A 16,865-nucleotide genomic window follows, 5' to 3' on the forward strand; every position below is an offset into this window, starting at 1 on the left:
AGGAAACCTGTGAGTTGTTGTACTTTATTTACGTAATTGGGGATCCTAATTGTGATGTCCACATGATATCTTGTAGGGATTTAGGCGCATATCATACTTTATGACTGACTGTAGAACATCTTCCAAATTCTCTACATGATTGCGCCCTTCAATAGTCTTAACTATCATCTCATTAATGTAAACCTCCATATTTAGGCGCTGGTAGGTGGCGCCAATGTTCTTAAGGCCGAAAGGTATGACATTATAATAGTAGTTGCCATGATTTGACATGAAGGCCGTATTGGGTGCATCTAGGGGACCCATCAGAATCTGGTTGTACCCCGAGCACGCATCCATGAAGCTCAACGTGCGGTAGCCCAATGATTTGTCGATAATGCGATCGATGTCTGGCAGTGGGTGCAAATCTTTAGGGCAGGCGGAGTTCATATCAGTAAATCCACATACATGTGCCACTTATTGTTGACTTTTCGTACCAGAATCACGTTGAGCAACCAGGTGGAGTATTTTGTTTCTGTAATGAATTCGACATTAAATAGTTTTCCCACCTTTTCATCAATGGAGACCCTTTTCTCCTCTCCTACTTTCGAATTCCTCAGTGCCATTGGGTTGGTGGAAGGGAGGATGGCGAGGTGATGGCTCACCACTTTGGTGTCTATTTTTGCCATGTCGTAGGGAGCCCAAGCAAATAGATTGACATTATTAATGAGTTAGTCGACTTGTTCTTGTTCCTATTATATGGACAACGAAGTACCTATCTTTATAACCTGGTGGGCGTGATGACCTATTTGAACCTCCTTTAAATCTTGAGTGGGAATGAGCCTTTCAGCTTCCGCGCCCAGTCTGGGGTCCCAACACTCAAAATTAGTATTTGAAGCTTCTGAATGAGGGATATCAACACGTGTGAGCTCTTCTCTAGTTGTCTCCAAGCTACTTATATAGCACTTTCGAGCCGCTTGTTAGTCTCCTCGAATTATACTGACTCGCCCATCATGGAGCGGATATTTTAAGGTTAGATACAATGTGGACTCGACTGCTCCTAGGGAGTTGATAGTTGGTCGCCCCAAAATGATGTTGTAAGGTGATAGGGCGTCGATAATGAGGTATCTGACGTCAATCGCCTTGGCATCCGCTCTATCATCGCATGTGGTTTCCAAGGTTATATGGCCCATTAGTTGTACATGTTCACCTGTTAACCTCGTCAAAGAGCCACTGAACATTTTTATGTCGTTCGGGATGAGTTGCAGTTTCTAGAAGGTGTCCTAAAACAGGACGTCCGCAGAGCTACCAGGGTCTATCAGAATGCACTTGATTTCCCAATTACCCTACTGCACAGTGATGATTAGATGATCATCATCATGAGGTTTGAGGCCGATGGCGTCCTCCTAAGAGAAGGTGATGTTAACATATGTTTCCCTTGAGAGCTTCTAAGGAAGCCATGTGACATTACATTTGTTGCAAACACCCGTCTTACGTATTTCCTCCGGAAGGATCTAGATTTACATCCACCGACGAAACCTCAGACTATGGTGTTTGTGTTGTAGGTTATGGTCCTGTCGACCATCTTCGTAGGGAAGATGAAGGGAGTTATAGTAGGATTGTGGTACATGTTAGTTTTACCGGAGCCTTTGTACTGGTAAAAAAGTACAAGTGTGCATGTTTTCCTGCAAGGGCAGGGAGACTCAAAGACCTTAATAGGTTTATAACAATTGTAGGTGGTTAGGGCTTACCCACGACGGCGAGAAGCCCTGTACAATGATGTTTTAAGATAGTTTTAGGAGTCATGATCACGTGAGGTGAGATGTTCTATTGATGAATGAAATGCTTAAGTATAAGTTTCTAAGGGGATGATAGGCGTGAGTTAAAGACTATGACTTCATGGGTGTAATGATCTGTATGGCTTAAAATATGTCTTTTCTCTCTAAATATGAGATATATTTATAGAGGCCTCTAGAGCCTAGGATTCTCTTAGAAAGGATCATTACCCACTCAGTCAATAGTGGACCGTTGAATCCATATTTTCCAGAAAGTTTTTGGTTAATTATTAATCCTGACTTCTCTTATCCCATATATCCCACTACCGGACGATAGGAAAGTCCTAGGGCGAGACGATATCTCCCTTTGGACGACATTCTAGCGTCACCTCTTATGGGGCGGTCTAAGGGCATCGCCTTAGGAGAAGCCCTTTACAATTATAACACAACAACCTTATAACTTATTTTACTAGCTTATGATTTATTTTTCGTCTTATCTTATAACTTATCATTTTTTTCCAACTTTTGCTCTTATTATTTTTACTAAAATTCACTTTTATCTTTTATAATTTATTTTATTTTAAAATAAAATAATTATATATTAAATATTTTTTAGATCATTTTAATTTATCACGTAATTGAACTGTTAATTTTATCAAATATTTTAATTAACTTATCAACTATAACTCATCAACTATCAATTACAAATCATCAATTATACGTCATAAATTATAAACTATCAACGGATTTATTTTTATCAAATAAAGGATGATATGTTATATAAAGAAATGAAATAAAGGTATACATAAAAAATGAAATAAAGGTACGTTTATAGTTAAAACAAATTGTATTATATTGGATGAAATAAATAACAAACTATGAAATGAAGATTCATTACAATCATAAAGGAAAAATGTGGAACTTGATTTACTCTCTTAGAAAAAATATACTTTTTAAAAATAAATCATAACAACTTTGTCTGATTTACATAAAATGGTAGAATACGATTATTAGTATTGGACAAAGAAAATATTTCTTTTGAAAGGATAATACACTTTAGGCCGACATACAAATCTAATGGATATTAAGTTGACATGATTTATATTTTTAATTATTAATTTTGTTTTTAACTATTTAACAACTAAATTGATTGGTTTCAGCATTTGTTATGAGGGACCACAGAGCAATATAAAATCTGATTTCCTGCACCTATAACTAGTGCATTAGAAATATTTGCGTCGTTGAATCAAAACTTAAATATGATTTTGAATATTTTTATTAAAATAAAAAATATTAAAACTTAAAATTTTGACCTTTAGTTTTAATCTGAAAAAGCATATACCGAATAAGTGAATCTGAAAAATTTGTTACTGAATGAAAGTAAAAGTGGTCCCAAAATCATCTCTCAAACTTTGTTGCAGATTCAGTTGATCTATCTCTCAATGCTTCAAAGTAATTGAACTTGATTGTACCATTTCTGCAACAAAAATCAATTTGACTAATGAACAAGATAAAAGTAAATCTTTACAGTAGCAGAAGTATTTAATGACACTGCAGAAGTTGTCTCCCCTACAGCATAGAACCACGTACATGTTCTACGTACAAGGATTGGAACACCAATATCAAAAAGCAAAATACCTTATCCTTTAAAACATGTTACCTTATCCTTTAAAGTTTAAAGTAAACTTGTTACTTAACCATTTATAGATTAATACTCCGGCAATTAGTTATTATAAATTATTATTAAACATTAATGATGGAAATCGAAAGACAAAGATAAGCTGACTTTGAAATTATAAGAATAAACTAGTGTCTTAAAGTTTGAACTTGAAAAGTTTTAAAGTTCTTTAAAATTTCACATGGAGAGTATACTTATTTAGTGGAGGGTGATCTCTTCGGATGTATGTAATTTTGTAAAAGGAAGAGAACATACCACCATAAATTATCACATATGTCCGTCGTTGTCTGTCTATCAAGCTCGGGCGTGAGGGAAATCCTATTTAGTAAATGATCTATATAATCAGGTCAATGATTGTGACATTACAAAGTAGGTTACAGAGGTTCTATGTCATGAACTACAAAAGATTGTTCATGAGATTATGGTATGTTCTCTTGGAGACAAGAAACAAAAATAAATAAAGTATTGGTTGTTTCAAACAACAAAAAGAAATTCTACATGGTTTGCAATGCATTGAAAGAGCACGTGACTGTGGGATATTAAAAAAAAATTTCACTCTCCTACTTGAATTTAAAAAAGTGTTTTATAATTAAGGCGAAATATTTCTAATATTTTATATAAACTGAGATACCTACAATTTGAACTTTTGTATAGAAAATAAGATTTTGAATCAACAAGAGTGTTTCTTAGTCTTGAACACTATTTTAGACATCAAACTTGCACTTAACCTTTACTTAGGGTATATTCTATTAGTATGTGTCTTAATGTCCATGCACGTTTATTCTGATTTAGTAAAAGTTCTAGGAATTCCACCTCAAAATTTCATAGGAATCAACCTAAGTTTCACAATCACACAACTAAGTCTATCAAGAGTACTCTTAGCTTGATACTTTATTCATACAAAAAATATATATATCTCATTAAGAGTTTCTATTATCCCACTCTCTTATCACTTCAAGATTCATGCTTCTTTTATTTAAAATAACATGATCATTTCACATTACTCACAACTTGTTATTACATATTAAACCTAATTCTAGGGATTTCTAGTATTTTATGTTGGATTACCATCAAGAGCAACTCACTTATCTATAGATATTAGTCTCATCTTATTGGATGTATTATGGATTTTTTCTCTAGCTAATCATTTTCTCAAAGGATCTGCTAAATTTTAATTAGTGTGTATATGATCCACTTTTACAGCTCCTTTCGAGATAAAATCTCTAAAATTTTGTGATTTCTTTTTATTTGAAGTCTCTTACAATTATAATAATGGTTCTAAGTTTTTTTTTAATATTGACAGTACTATCGTAGTGGATCAACATATCTTTCATAGATTTTTCCCACAAAGGGATGTCAACTAGCAAACATCATAACCAACTTGCTTCTTCCCTGGGTAGTTGATAACACTATCATTTCAGACTCCATCGTGGACTGAGCCAATATAGTTTGTTTCTTTGATTTTTAAGATCTAACCACTATTACAAAATATACATTTCGTAGCATCTTATTACCTTAACCATTTAATCAATCGAAGTAATAACTCTTATTTAGGTGCATTTATTTTATTTGTTTACCAAAACATTTTTCACCACGATCCATACTACAAATCGTGGCGATAAGTTAAGGATTACACGCTTCAAATTCCAGCACCAACAATTTTCCATTTTTTAGTAACAAAAAAAGACGTGTCCTCTTAATTTGTATATTTATATTAAAATTAAAATACTTTTTACCATGGTCAGTTCTACCCACCGTAGTGAAATGTGACGTTCGTTTTTCAATCTCAGTGAGATTAGTTTTCACAAACTCACAGAGAGTTTAGTTTTCGCAATAACACGCATTATAGTTTTCACAGACATTCACAATTTTAATAATCTTAGATACACTTTGTGTATAACATCTTCATTCATTTTTACTATACCTTGACAATTTTAGCATTAAATATCAATGTTAAGATTCAAACATATCATTTACTTGATAAAGTGAATCTTAACATTAATATTTAAACCAAGCATTTGAATATATTGTATTACCTTTTGAAGAATGAAATATAAAGGTTGAAGGTGGAATGTGTTAGGTTTAATAAAAAGGTGAATGCCACGCTTGTTTAGTTTTATTAATAAATCCCTAAATAATTTCACCACGATTGTGAAAGGAAACATGGTAATATGTATGATATATCACTATAATTGTTTTTGTCAACCATGGTGAAAAATGTTTCTCTACAATCAAAACATAACACATTTTAGTTTATTTCCTTCATAACACAAGTTTCCTAGAGAAAGAACAGAAGAAAGCGATAATAGAGACAAATCAAACTCTATCATTTTAGGTTTGAATCAAGGAGGGAAAAATGAAACTTCAAGAAGCATACACGAAAAATCATTTATTGGCCTCTTTCTCTTCTTCACGATTACGATACGTTATCTATTTCATCACCATTCATGCTGGGTTTTAGATTTTTGTTATTTGTTGAGATAGTTATAGGTTTTTATTGTTGTTTAATGTTATACGTTGTTGTGATTGAGATTGTTTTTATATTGTTGTTGTCGTTGTTTCATTCTTATTATGTTATTGTATTGAGATTGTTAACATGTTGTTGTTGTATTGTTGTGTTATGGTATATATTGTTTTTCCATATTGTTGAATAGTGATTTAGTAAGTTGTTGTATTGAGAATGTTGTTGTTGTTGTTGTATTATTGTATTGTTGTATTGTTAAATGATTTTACAAGTTTTTGATATAAATTCCAGAATGTATTATGAATCATAGTTGGATGAAAGCTGGTAGATTAGGTTCGGTGTATGAGAAAAGAGTTCTTGAATTCCTTGAATACACGAAACAAAATATTCCTGACAATAATGGATTCTTTTATTGTCCTTGTGTTATATGCGTGAATAAAAAAACTCAAAGAAATAAATATTCCACCACCTATGTTGTGATCTAATTTGTCAAAAATACACAATATGGATGTGGCATTGTGAAGTAGATAAAAAATAAATTGCGACGTCACAAAGACATGAAGTTGATGTAGATATGAATGATCGACTAGAAGATGAGATCCATGATATTGGAGAATATTCTTTTAGAAAATCTCATATTTATGATACTTTATGTAGTGGCAAGGATGCACCATTATATAAAGGATGCACAAGTTTTACACATTTGTCTATGGTGTTAAAATTGTTCAATCTGAAGGCAAAACGTGGGTGGACAGATAAAAGTTTCACAAAATTACTTGAGTTGCTGAAACAAATGCTACCAGAAGATAATTGGACCGTAGTTATGAGGTCAAGAAGATATTGTGTCCAATGAGTTTGAAGTATATCAAAATACATGTATGTTGTAATAATGATATATTATACAGGAAAGAGTATGAAAAATTGAATCAATGTCTGAAATATGGTGAGTCCCGCTACAAGGTGAAGGACAACACTGGTGATGAAGATGATGATGTTAGCAAGAAACCTCCTTTTTCCAAAGTGTTATGGTAACTGCCAATAATTTCAAGGTTCAAGAGATTGTTTGCTAATGAGGATGACACAAATAATATTAGATGTCATGCAAATGAAAGAAAATGTGATGGAAAAATTCGGTATGTAGCTAATTCTTTGCAATGGAAGAAAACTGATTCGTTGTTTCTAGATATTTGTCACGAGCTAAGAAACCTTAGGCTTGGACCTTGCATGAGTGAAATGAACTCCTTAGGTAATCTGAGTATTAATCATACTTCGTGGCTTGTTATTTTCATGATTTACAACCTATTTCCTTAGTTGTGTCTGGAACATAAATATATGTTGTTATCTATAATGATTTCGAGACCAAAACAACCTGGAAACGACATAGATGTTATCTAAGTCCATAAATTAAATATTTAACAGTTTTGTGGGAGGAAGGCATTGACGTTGATAATGCGTATTCCGGTGAAAATTTTAAGATGTGTGTCATGTTATATTTCACAATCAACAACTTTCCTGCATATGGTAATTTGGATGGATATAATGTCAAGGGACATAAAGCGTGTCCTATATGTGATTCTAATACGTGTTTCCACCAACTTCAGTTTGGAAAAAGACCATTTACTTTGGGCATCCGAAAATTTTAAATCCAATCATCCATATCGTAGACTGCGAAAGACTTTTAACAAGGAACAAAAGTTTGATATCGCTCTTAAGCGTTTAAATGGGGATGAAGTATATAAACGAAAAGAAAACATTAATGTTGTCTCTGAAAAGAATGAAAAAGGGCCCATCTCTGAAAAGAATGAAAAAGGGCCCATTGATAAAAATATTTGGAAAAAGAGGTTGGTGTTATTTGATCTTCCATATTGGTCTAGCCTCGATGTAAGACATTGTCTTGATGTGATGCATGTATAGAAAAATATGCGTGATAATTTGATTGGAACACTTCTAAACATTCAAGGCAAGACTAAAGATAGTAATAATTCCCATATATATATGGTGGTGATGGAAACAACAAGAGTTGGCTCCATAAGAATTAGCGATAGAGAACTTATTTGCCTCCGACATGTTACACTCTATCTAAAAAGGTAGAAAAGATTTTGCGAGTGTTTATTTGGTAGAATTTTTTTTGCAAGTGTTTGCATGGTATCAAAGTTCTATAAGGGTACTCATCAAACATCAAGAAACTTGTATTAATGAAAGATCTCAAGTTAATTGACTTAAAATCTCATGATTGGCACGTCTTGATGCAACATCTTCTACTAGTGGCTATCCGTGACATCTTACCAAAATTTTTAGGGGTAACTATAACCAAATTATGCTTATTCTTTAATTTTATATGTAATAAAGTACTTTATTTTAAAAAATAAATTAGTTGGAAGATGAGGCTGCAATAATCTTGTGTCAATTGGAGATGTATTTCTCTCCATCATTTTTTGACATTATGGTTAACTTAATTGTTCATCTACTCGAAAAAATAAGATTTTATGGTCCAATTTATTTAAGGTGTATATATCCAATAGAGAGATACATGAAGATATTTAAAGTATATACGAAGAATCATCACCGACCGAAAGCTTCGACCATTGAAAGGTACACCATAGAAGAAACTGTCGAGTTCTGTTCAAACTATTTGTAAGAAGCTGAATCTATAGGAATTCCAAAATCTCGTCATGATGATAGATATGAAGGTAGAGGTACTCAAGGTTTAAATGTTAACTTAATGGCTCAGGATATAGTTCTTCAAACACATTTGTATATATTGAACAATTTTGATGATGTTCAATCTTACATATCTCTGAGTCTCCTTCTTATGCAACACATGCTTCATATGAAGAAGTTGATATAGATGATGTGTATGATATTCATTATGATCATGAAAATGGCATATGAGAAAATTAAAAAGTAAATATTTTTTATTGTTTATTCATAATTTATTGTATGTTATAATTTCTAAGTGTTATATACTAACAAGTATCATTATTGGAAATTATAGGTGTTTAGAGACAAGACACCAAAAGAAGTCCCCAGTCACGTTGTGGATGTTGATTCCTTCAAAATAATGAATGTAATGCACTCTATTTTTGTATGTTGATTAGTTTGTTATTTTATGTAATGATGTGTACAATGTATGTTGTTTTAGTGTCATTTTGATTTTGATGTAATACATATTTTTGGTTCTTGATAGTTGCCAATTTATTTTTAATGTATTGTGTTGCTGTTTTTGGTTAGTTCTTTTATTAACAAATATAAAGGTTAGTTTTTTTATTAACAAAAATAAAGGTTAAAAAACGAGAATTCTATAAAATCAAAAAATATATATTAAGAAAAACAAATTATTTCACCACAGTTGGTTCTTTCAACCATGTTGATATGTAGCACGTTATCCAAATTTATAAACGCCAAAAATGGTGTTGCTGGCTATCGAACCAATGATCTTTCCACTTTTCACTATGGTTGTTTATTCCAACTATGATGATATATAACATGTTTTCCATTTTATTACTATGAACAATAACCCGTGGTGGTAAGTAGCTCACTTACTACCATACCCTTTGTTACCACAAACCATCAAATGCGGTTAAATGTCTATTCCAACCGTTGTAAAATATATATTTTATAGTAGTAATTTCTTTCAACTATACCGAATATATAACCATTAGTAGCTTTAGATTTATATGGTAAGGTGTTCTAATCTGCATCATTGTATCATTCAAGTACATTAAGAAATCTATGATAATGCAAATAGAGGTTTATGTTTCTTTTAAGATATCACATGAATCTCTCAATAGCTTGATACTGCTCATTAATCAGTCTATTAGTAAATCTGTACAACAATCTCACACATATGCAATGTCGAGTCTAATACAATGAATGACATACCTAAGATTTTCAATGATGCTTGCATACTCATTTTGTCTAACACTGTCACCAATGTTCTTAAAAAGTTTTATATTTGGATCATATGGTGTACATGCTGGTTTTCAGTCAACGTAAATATATTTCTTTAATATCTTCTCCACATAGTGAAATTGATCCAAAGATATTACCTTTTTGGATCTAGTGATCTTGATTCTAAGAATCACAATATATTTTTCGAGGTATTTCATATCAAATTTGTTGCACAATAATGGTTTTACAATATTCACATCCTGAATGTTTGATCCAAAAACAAGTAAGTCATCTACGTCGAGACAATGATAGTTCACATGTTGTTTTTAGATTTGTAATAAATTTATTTTCCACTTTCATTCATTTTAAACCCATTAGATAAAAATATATTATTATATTTTTCATACCATTGCTTCCGTGCTTGTTTTAGACCGTACCCAGACTTATCTAACTTACATAACTTTTTTTCTTTCTCGTGAATCACAAACCCTTTTGGTTGGTCCATGTAAATTTCCTCTTCTAAGTCACCGTTTAAAAATGAGACTTTAATATCCATTTGGTGTAATATTAAATAACATCAATTGAAATCAATACCTTAATGAATGTAATTCTAGTGATCGAATAAAAAGTATCAAAGAAATCTATATTTTCTCTTTGCTTAAAACCTTTGGCCAGAAGGTGAGTCTTGTATTTATCAAATTTACCATCAGGGTTTAGTTTATTTTAAAAAAACCATTTACAAAAAATTGATTTGAAAGCAGGAGACAAGTTTACTAAATTCCAAGTCTTATTAGTTTCTAGAGAATCCATCTTATTGTTAATAGTTTTTTGCCATAAATTTGCATCCAGAGATGATAAGAGGCTACTTGAAGATTTATTGATCTTCTTCTACTGTATAAGCCGCATAATCAGACCCATAATATTTATTAACTCTTACTCTTTTAATTATTTGAAATTATATTTTTCCTTCTTCATTGCTTATCACATGAATGTTATTCGATTTAGTGTCCCTACTATTTCTTGATTTGAAAGGCAGTTTATTCTCATAGAATTTATTATTGCTTTATTTTATGACCACTTTAGTATTTTGGTCATAAACTTAGTTATATGCATTATTGTTTAGTGCATACCCAATGAATACACATTTATAAGCTCTATCAATAAGTTTAACTTGCTTCAGATATGAAATCTTGACACAAGTCAGATAACCACATGTTCTAAAATAAGACGAGTTTGATTGTCTTTTCTTCAATATATCATAAGGATATATCTTATTTTTATATTTGAAAACTCTATTCAGGAGATAGAAAACAATCAATAAAATTTTCATCCACTAGTGAGATGTATGGCCAAAATTCATCATAATAGCAACAAATAATTCAATAAGAGTTATATTATTTCTTTCCATTTACCATTCATTTTAGAAGAATATAGTGAAATGATTTCATGCTTAAGCTAAATATTGAAATGAATAAAATGTTTCATTTTATTTATTCTTGGTGTGATTTTAATGTTTGACATGCTAAACTTTTCCATATTAATAAGCACATTATTTCTAATTTAAGTAATTTAGGCCAACTTATAAATTAAATGTCAATGACTTAGAAAAATATGAATATTATATTCAAGTTAAAATAACTAAGACTTCACATAAATTAGTAATAAGATAATCTGAACCTTTAGATCTAATAAGTTATGACATATGTAAACTTGATAGAAAGTTAATCAGAAATAGTAAACTTTATTTCAACACTTTTATTGATGATTGCTCTAATTAAACTATTGTATACCTAATGAAGAATAAAAGTGGATCATTTAATATGTTTATGACTTTTGTGAATTAATTGATGAATCCGCATTGAGCTTTTGTTTCCAAATGAACCGCATGGTTAGTTATCTTATAATTGATTGAGTTGGTCATCTTGGACATTAAAATAAATTATACTTGCATAGCTTCAAAATCCTTCACATTCTGATATCAATATAGTTCATTCACGAGTTCATTTTCCTAGATCCCAAGAGCAAGTATTTGAACATCTCTTGTGCAACGACAAACACTCCTTGCCTTGAAGCCTTACGCATCACACAAAAGTTTGCTTCGACTCCATCCTTAGGATAAATGTCCCTTTTGCTGATTTGAAAAAGTTACTATTTTGAGCTCTTTAATCGATTAAATTATGTCTTAATCAATTGAAATCTTAAATGCTGATTGATTCTATATTAAAACAGATCGAGAATAAATTTACCATAGATATTTTGTGCCTATTTAATATTTTAATCAACTAGATGACGCCAAATTTGAAAAATATTCTTAATAAAATAACTGTTAGGTTTATCGATTGAAAGGTGATTTTTTCAGCTTCCTTGCTCTGTTTGGGCCTAAAATGCTCTTGAGCTTCATAATTTCTTATGACACACCCTCTTTTAGGTTTCATACCCGTTTTCCTAAAAACTTCATTTTTCAAACACATAATCAATAGAAAATAAATGTAATGACTATGTATTAATTTAATACTTGTTAGAAGAATAATCCGAATTTTTCGAATTTATTCTCTACCAAGTGATTTACCTTAAAACATAAGTAACCTTGAAAGAAAATATATTCCAATTTTGCATTTGGAACCAGACTTATATCTCTTGCATCCCTCTGAATCACTTGATACAATAGGCAACCTTAAATTTCATTTCAAAAAATTCTTTGAACAATAGATCATATTTCTTTGAGAAGTACTCGTGTATATGCTTTCTACAACTTCTTTGGATATGAAAGTGATTTATTGATGCTCCAAAGTATTCCTGCAAAATAAACTAGGTTTTTATCTTAGGTATCAAAACCTTTTTGAGTTATTTTGTATTTGTGTATTTAAGATGTCCAGGGTCATGAGAGATGTATCCTTTAGACCCTATTAAATCATGAAATCCGCTAAAACAATAAGGTTTAAGATGACCAAGCTTATGAAAATGATTGCATTTATAAACAAGGCAATTTAGTTTCTCCTTCATATGCTATATAGTTATAAAATATTTATTATTATTATTATTATTATTATTATTATTATTATTATTATTATTATTATTATTATTATTATTATTATTATTATTATTGGGTTGATAACCTAAATCGACTTTGTTACACGAAGCTATTTGATTTGTTAAAATCATGTCAAGATTTTCTTTTTCTTTTGTAAATTTACTCAGAGTTTCATGCAAGATTTCAATTTTATTTTTCAACGTATTGCATGTTTTACATCTATTTTATTTTTCAGGTTTGTCTTCTAAGTGCATTCATTTCATCATTGATCTTATCATTATCACTTTCAAGAGCATTACCATGATTATGAAATTCTATAATATTTCTTTCAAGCTCATCATTTTTCTTACCAAGCTTAACACTTAATTAACCAATTTCTTGTAAGATATAGTAGTTACCTCATCGTCATATTCATAAGTAACTTTAAGGAAAAGGTTTACCTCTTCATGTGATTCCTTAGAATATACTTCATGTGAATCTTTAGGAGATATTTAGAATGATTCTTTAGATGATGAAGATTATTCATATGTTGCCACCGATATTTAATATGATGATTCAAATTCTTCATATGATGGTATACGATCTTCATATGATTTTTTTGAAGATTCTTTAAAAACTTTGAATAATTTTTAAAAGATTTTAAAAACCTTTAATACATCTTCTAATATATATTTATTCTTTAAAATTCTTTAAAAACCTTTTTGTTGCTATATCTCTACTTATTTATATCTTCTAATATATGTTTTTAAAAAAATCAAAGTTTTTAAAAATTATAATCTTCATATGATGTGTATCTCCCTTATTCTTCATATTCAAAATTCAATATTAATTTTTAAAAACTTTGATTTTTTAAAAAATATATATTAGAAGATATAAATAAGTAGAGAGATAACAATAGAAAGGTAGAAATAAGATGAAAAATAAAGGAGATACCCAACGGAAAAATAAAGAGAGAAAGGATAGAGAGATTGTACTAGGAATTTATACATATTTGGTCTAACCACTTGATCTAATCCTTTTCCCAAAAGTTTCCTCTTGAGTGTTTCACTAAAATAAAATATGAGCTCTTACATGATAATCCCATAAAACTTCAAAAACACTTAGAGCTTTTACTTAGGACTAACCCATAAACCTTTAACAACATACATAGGTTTTATACATGCTTAGTTCAAGAACCTTCATCAAATCTTTTTTTCTTCAGGTTTAGCTTTCAATCTTTAAATTATTTACAAATATATTACAAAAGAGAATCACACTCTTGAATAAAATATATTAAGCATAACACCAATACAACACAACTCTCACAATGACTTTTCATTCTTTCAACACTATGACTCAATTCAAGTGGATATTTTTTTTTAGAAAGAAAGAGAGTAGAAAAATATTCGAGGTTTCTATTCTATAAACTTGGTGTAAAATTATATGATGAGAAACCGTCTTTATATATAAAAAAATGGCTAAAAAAAAGAACAATCAATGGGCTAAATAAACGAGTTAATCGATTAAAAGATATTTTAATAGATTAAACCACCTATATCACAACAATCCTAATCCAGAAAAGGAAATCGTGAAACAAATATATGCTTTAATAAATTAATGTATTTTATAGTCAATTAGAAGCCATTTTTATTTTCTTTAATCAATTTTAACAACGTCTTAATCAATTAGGTAGTGAGTTAGCTTTTCCATTCATTATAAACACTTTTTAATTGATTCATACTTGCCTAAATTGGTTTAAAGAAATTTAATAAAATCATAAAAGGTTTAAAAAGATTTTGTGTGTGCGTGTGTGATTGTCTTAGTACCTCAAGACTTACTCTTGTCCCTTTTAAAATAAATTGACCACTCTAAAAAGCTAAGCGCATGATCATGTGAGATTTCACACTTTCATAATTTTAAGATTTCAATATCCTCTATTTGATTCAACGATTAATTGGAACTTCATTTGGATATTAAATCATAAGACTAATGAGGTTTGAGATAAATTCTTCTTGATAAGATGCCATCATCGGAATCTTACTAGACAAGTGCACTTAACCCCCCTTTAACAATTGTTACAAAGAAATCTTGAAGAGATCTATAAACACCCAAAAATCGTTTGAATTATGGAGTTATCACCTTCTTTACACTTGTCATCAGTTGTTATCATCAAAACAACTAACGATTATACCTCCACAACATATAGATCCACACGAAGAGCAATGACTATGGTATGGAAGATTATGACATGCAAGCTTAAGATTAATATAAAAGCTTAGAAATACCGAGCTTGTGAGAATATTGACTAATTTGAGGTATCAATTAACCGTTCTTTACGAGACATGTAAAAAAATATTTTGAAAACTTCTTTTCACTCTAAAACTATTCTTTCTTCCTCTAGATCCGCTGATCTCTTATACATTGATCTTTTGGGGTTAATGAAAAGGAAATCACTTAATTGTAAGAAATATAAACTAGTCATAGTTAATTACTACAATAGCTGGACATGGATACAAATCCAAAGACACAAGGATGATTCTCATAGTGTGTTTTCGGTGTTATGCAAACAAGTGCAAGTTGAAAAAGACTTGAAAATTTAAACCATTAGAAGTGATAATGACAATGAATTTTAAAACAATTTTTTTTGAAACCTTTTGTAAAAAAAAGATATTTCCCATGGTTTATACTTTCCCATAACTCCATAATAAATGGAGTTATAGAAAATAAAAACTAAGTTTTTTCAAAAGATTGCCAAAACTTTGATCAACAGAAAAAAATGTTGCAAAATACTTCTAGGAAGAAGTTGCAAATACAACATGTTATATTCAAAATAGGATCGATATTAGACTTATATCGAACGCAACTTTTTATCAATTGTGAAAAAATATAAAACCCAACATTTTATATTTACATAAATTTGGTTGTACTTTCTATGTTTTGAACACCAAAGAAAACCATAACAAGTTTGATTTCAAAACACAAATGTGTATCTTGAAAGGATATTTTGAATGATTTAGAGATTACAATGTGTATCACCGAAACATTAGCTCTTGAAGAACCAAATCATGTAAGGTTTTATGACAAAGTATTTCACTATGATACATCAAAGCTAATTGAACAACTTGTAGATATCCAGATATTATAAAAGCTAACATAAACATCGTTAAGAGAAAAAATAATTTATCATTAATATTTATGGCATAGAAGCCTCTAGCAAATAAGTATTAATGAACACAAGAGATTTTGGTCAAATAGACTTTGGAAAACCAGATGATGCTAAAGGCTCTGGCCTTAGTCATAAATGGAACTATAGGTATTCACATCCAGAAGAACTTATCTTGGATACAAAGGAAGAGCCAGTAAAGACTATATCATCTATCATAAATGATTTCACCTTCATGGGATTACTATCTCTTAATAAACCATATTCCATAGATCAGACTTCAAGTGATGATGACTGGATAGTTTGAATGTAAAACCAATTGAATTAATTTCAAATAAATTATGTGTGGGATCTTGTTCCCATTCCTAAAGGGAAAAAATAATTCGAACCATGTGGGTGTTCAGGAATAAGCTTAATGGAAATGGAGAAATTATGAGAAACAAAAGCTAAACTATTAGCTCAAGAATATAGTCAACATGAAGTATTTTATAAGACAATGCATAGGAAATTTGAAATGACCACGATGAGAGAATTCAAAATTTTCCATGGCATTCAAATAAGCCAATGTTTGATAGAGTATATATACATCAAATTAAGTATACAAAGGAACTATTTAAGTACTAATCTAAAAAATGCTTTTCTCATATAACATTTTATTTTTAATTTATTGGAATAGTCTCAGTGGGAGCCTATTGGCTTGATCCTCTATGATGTTTTATTATCTATAAAAATATATAAAATTGTTCATCGAAATACAATTTTCTGTCATCATTAAAAATGGGGAATTTTTTAACCAAGAATGGTTTGAAGAACATTGTTCTTTAATTTTTTTATTATAACACAATGTGAGATAGAAATTTTATTGTCTAATGCTTGTAATATGTGTAGAAAGTTTTCAAATAGATTCA

Source organism: Lathyrus oleraceus, chromosome 6 (assembly GCF_024323335.1).
Source record: "Lathyrus oleraceus cultivar Zhongwan6 chromosome 6, CAAS_Psat_ZW6_1.0, whole genome shotgun sequence".
Taxonomy (NCBI): Eukaryota; Viridiplantae; Streptophyta; class Magnoliopsida; order Fabales; family Fabaceae; genus Lathyrus; species Lathyrus oleraceus.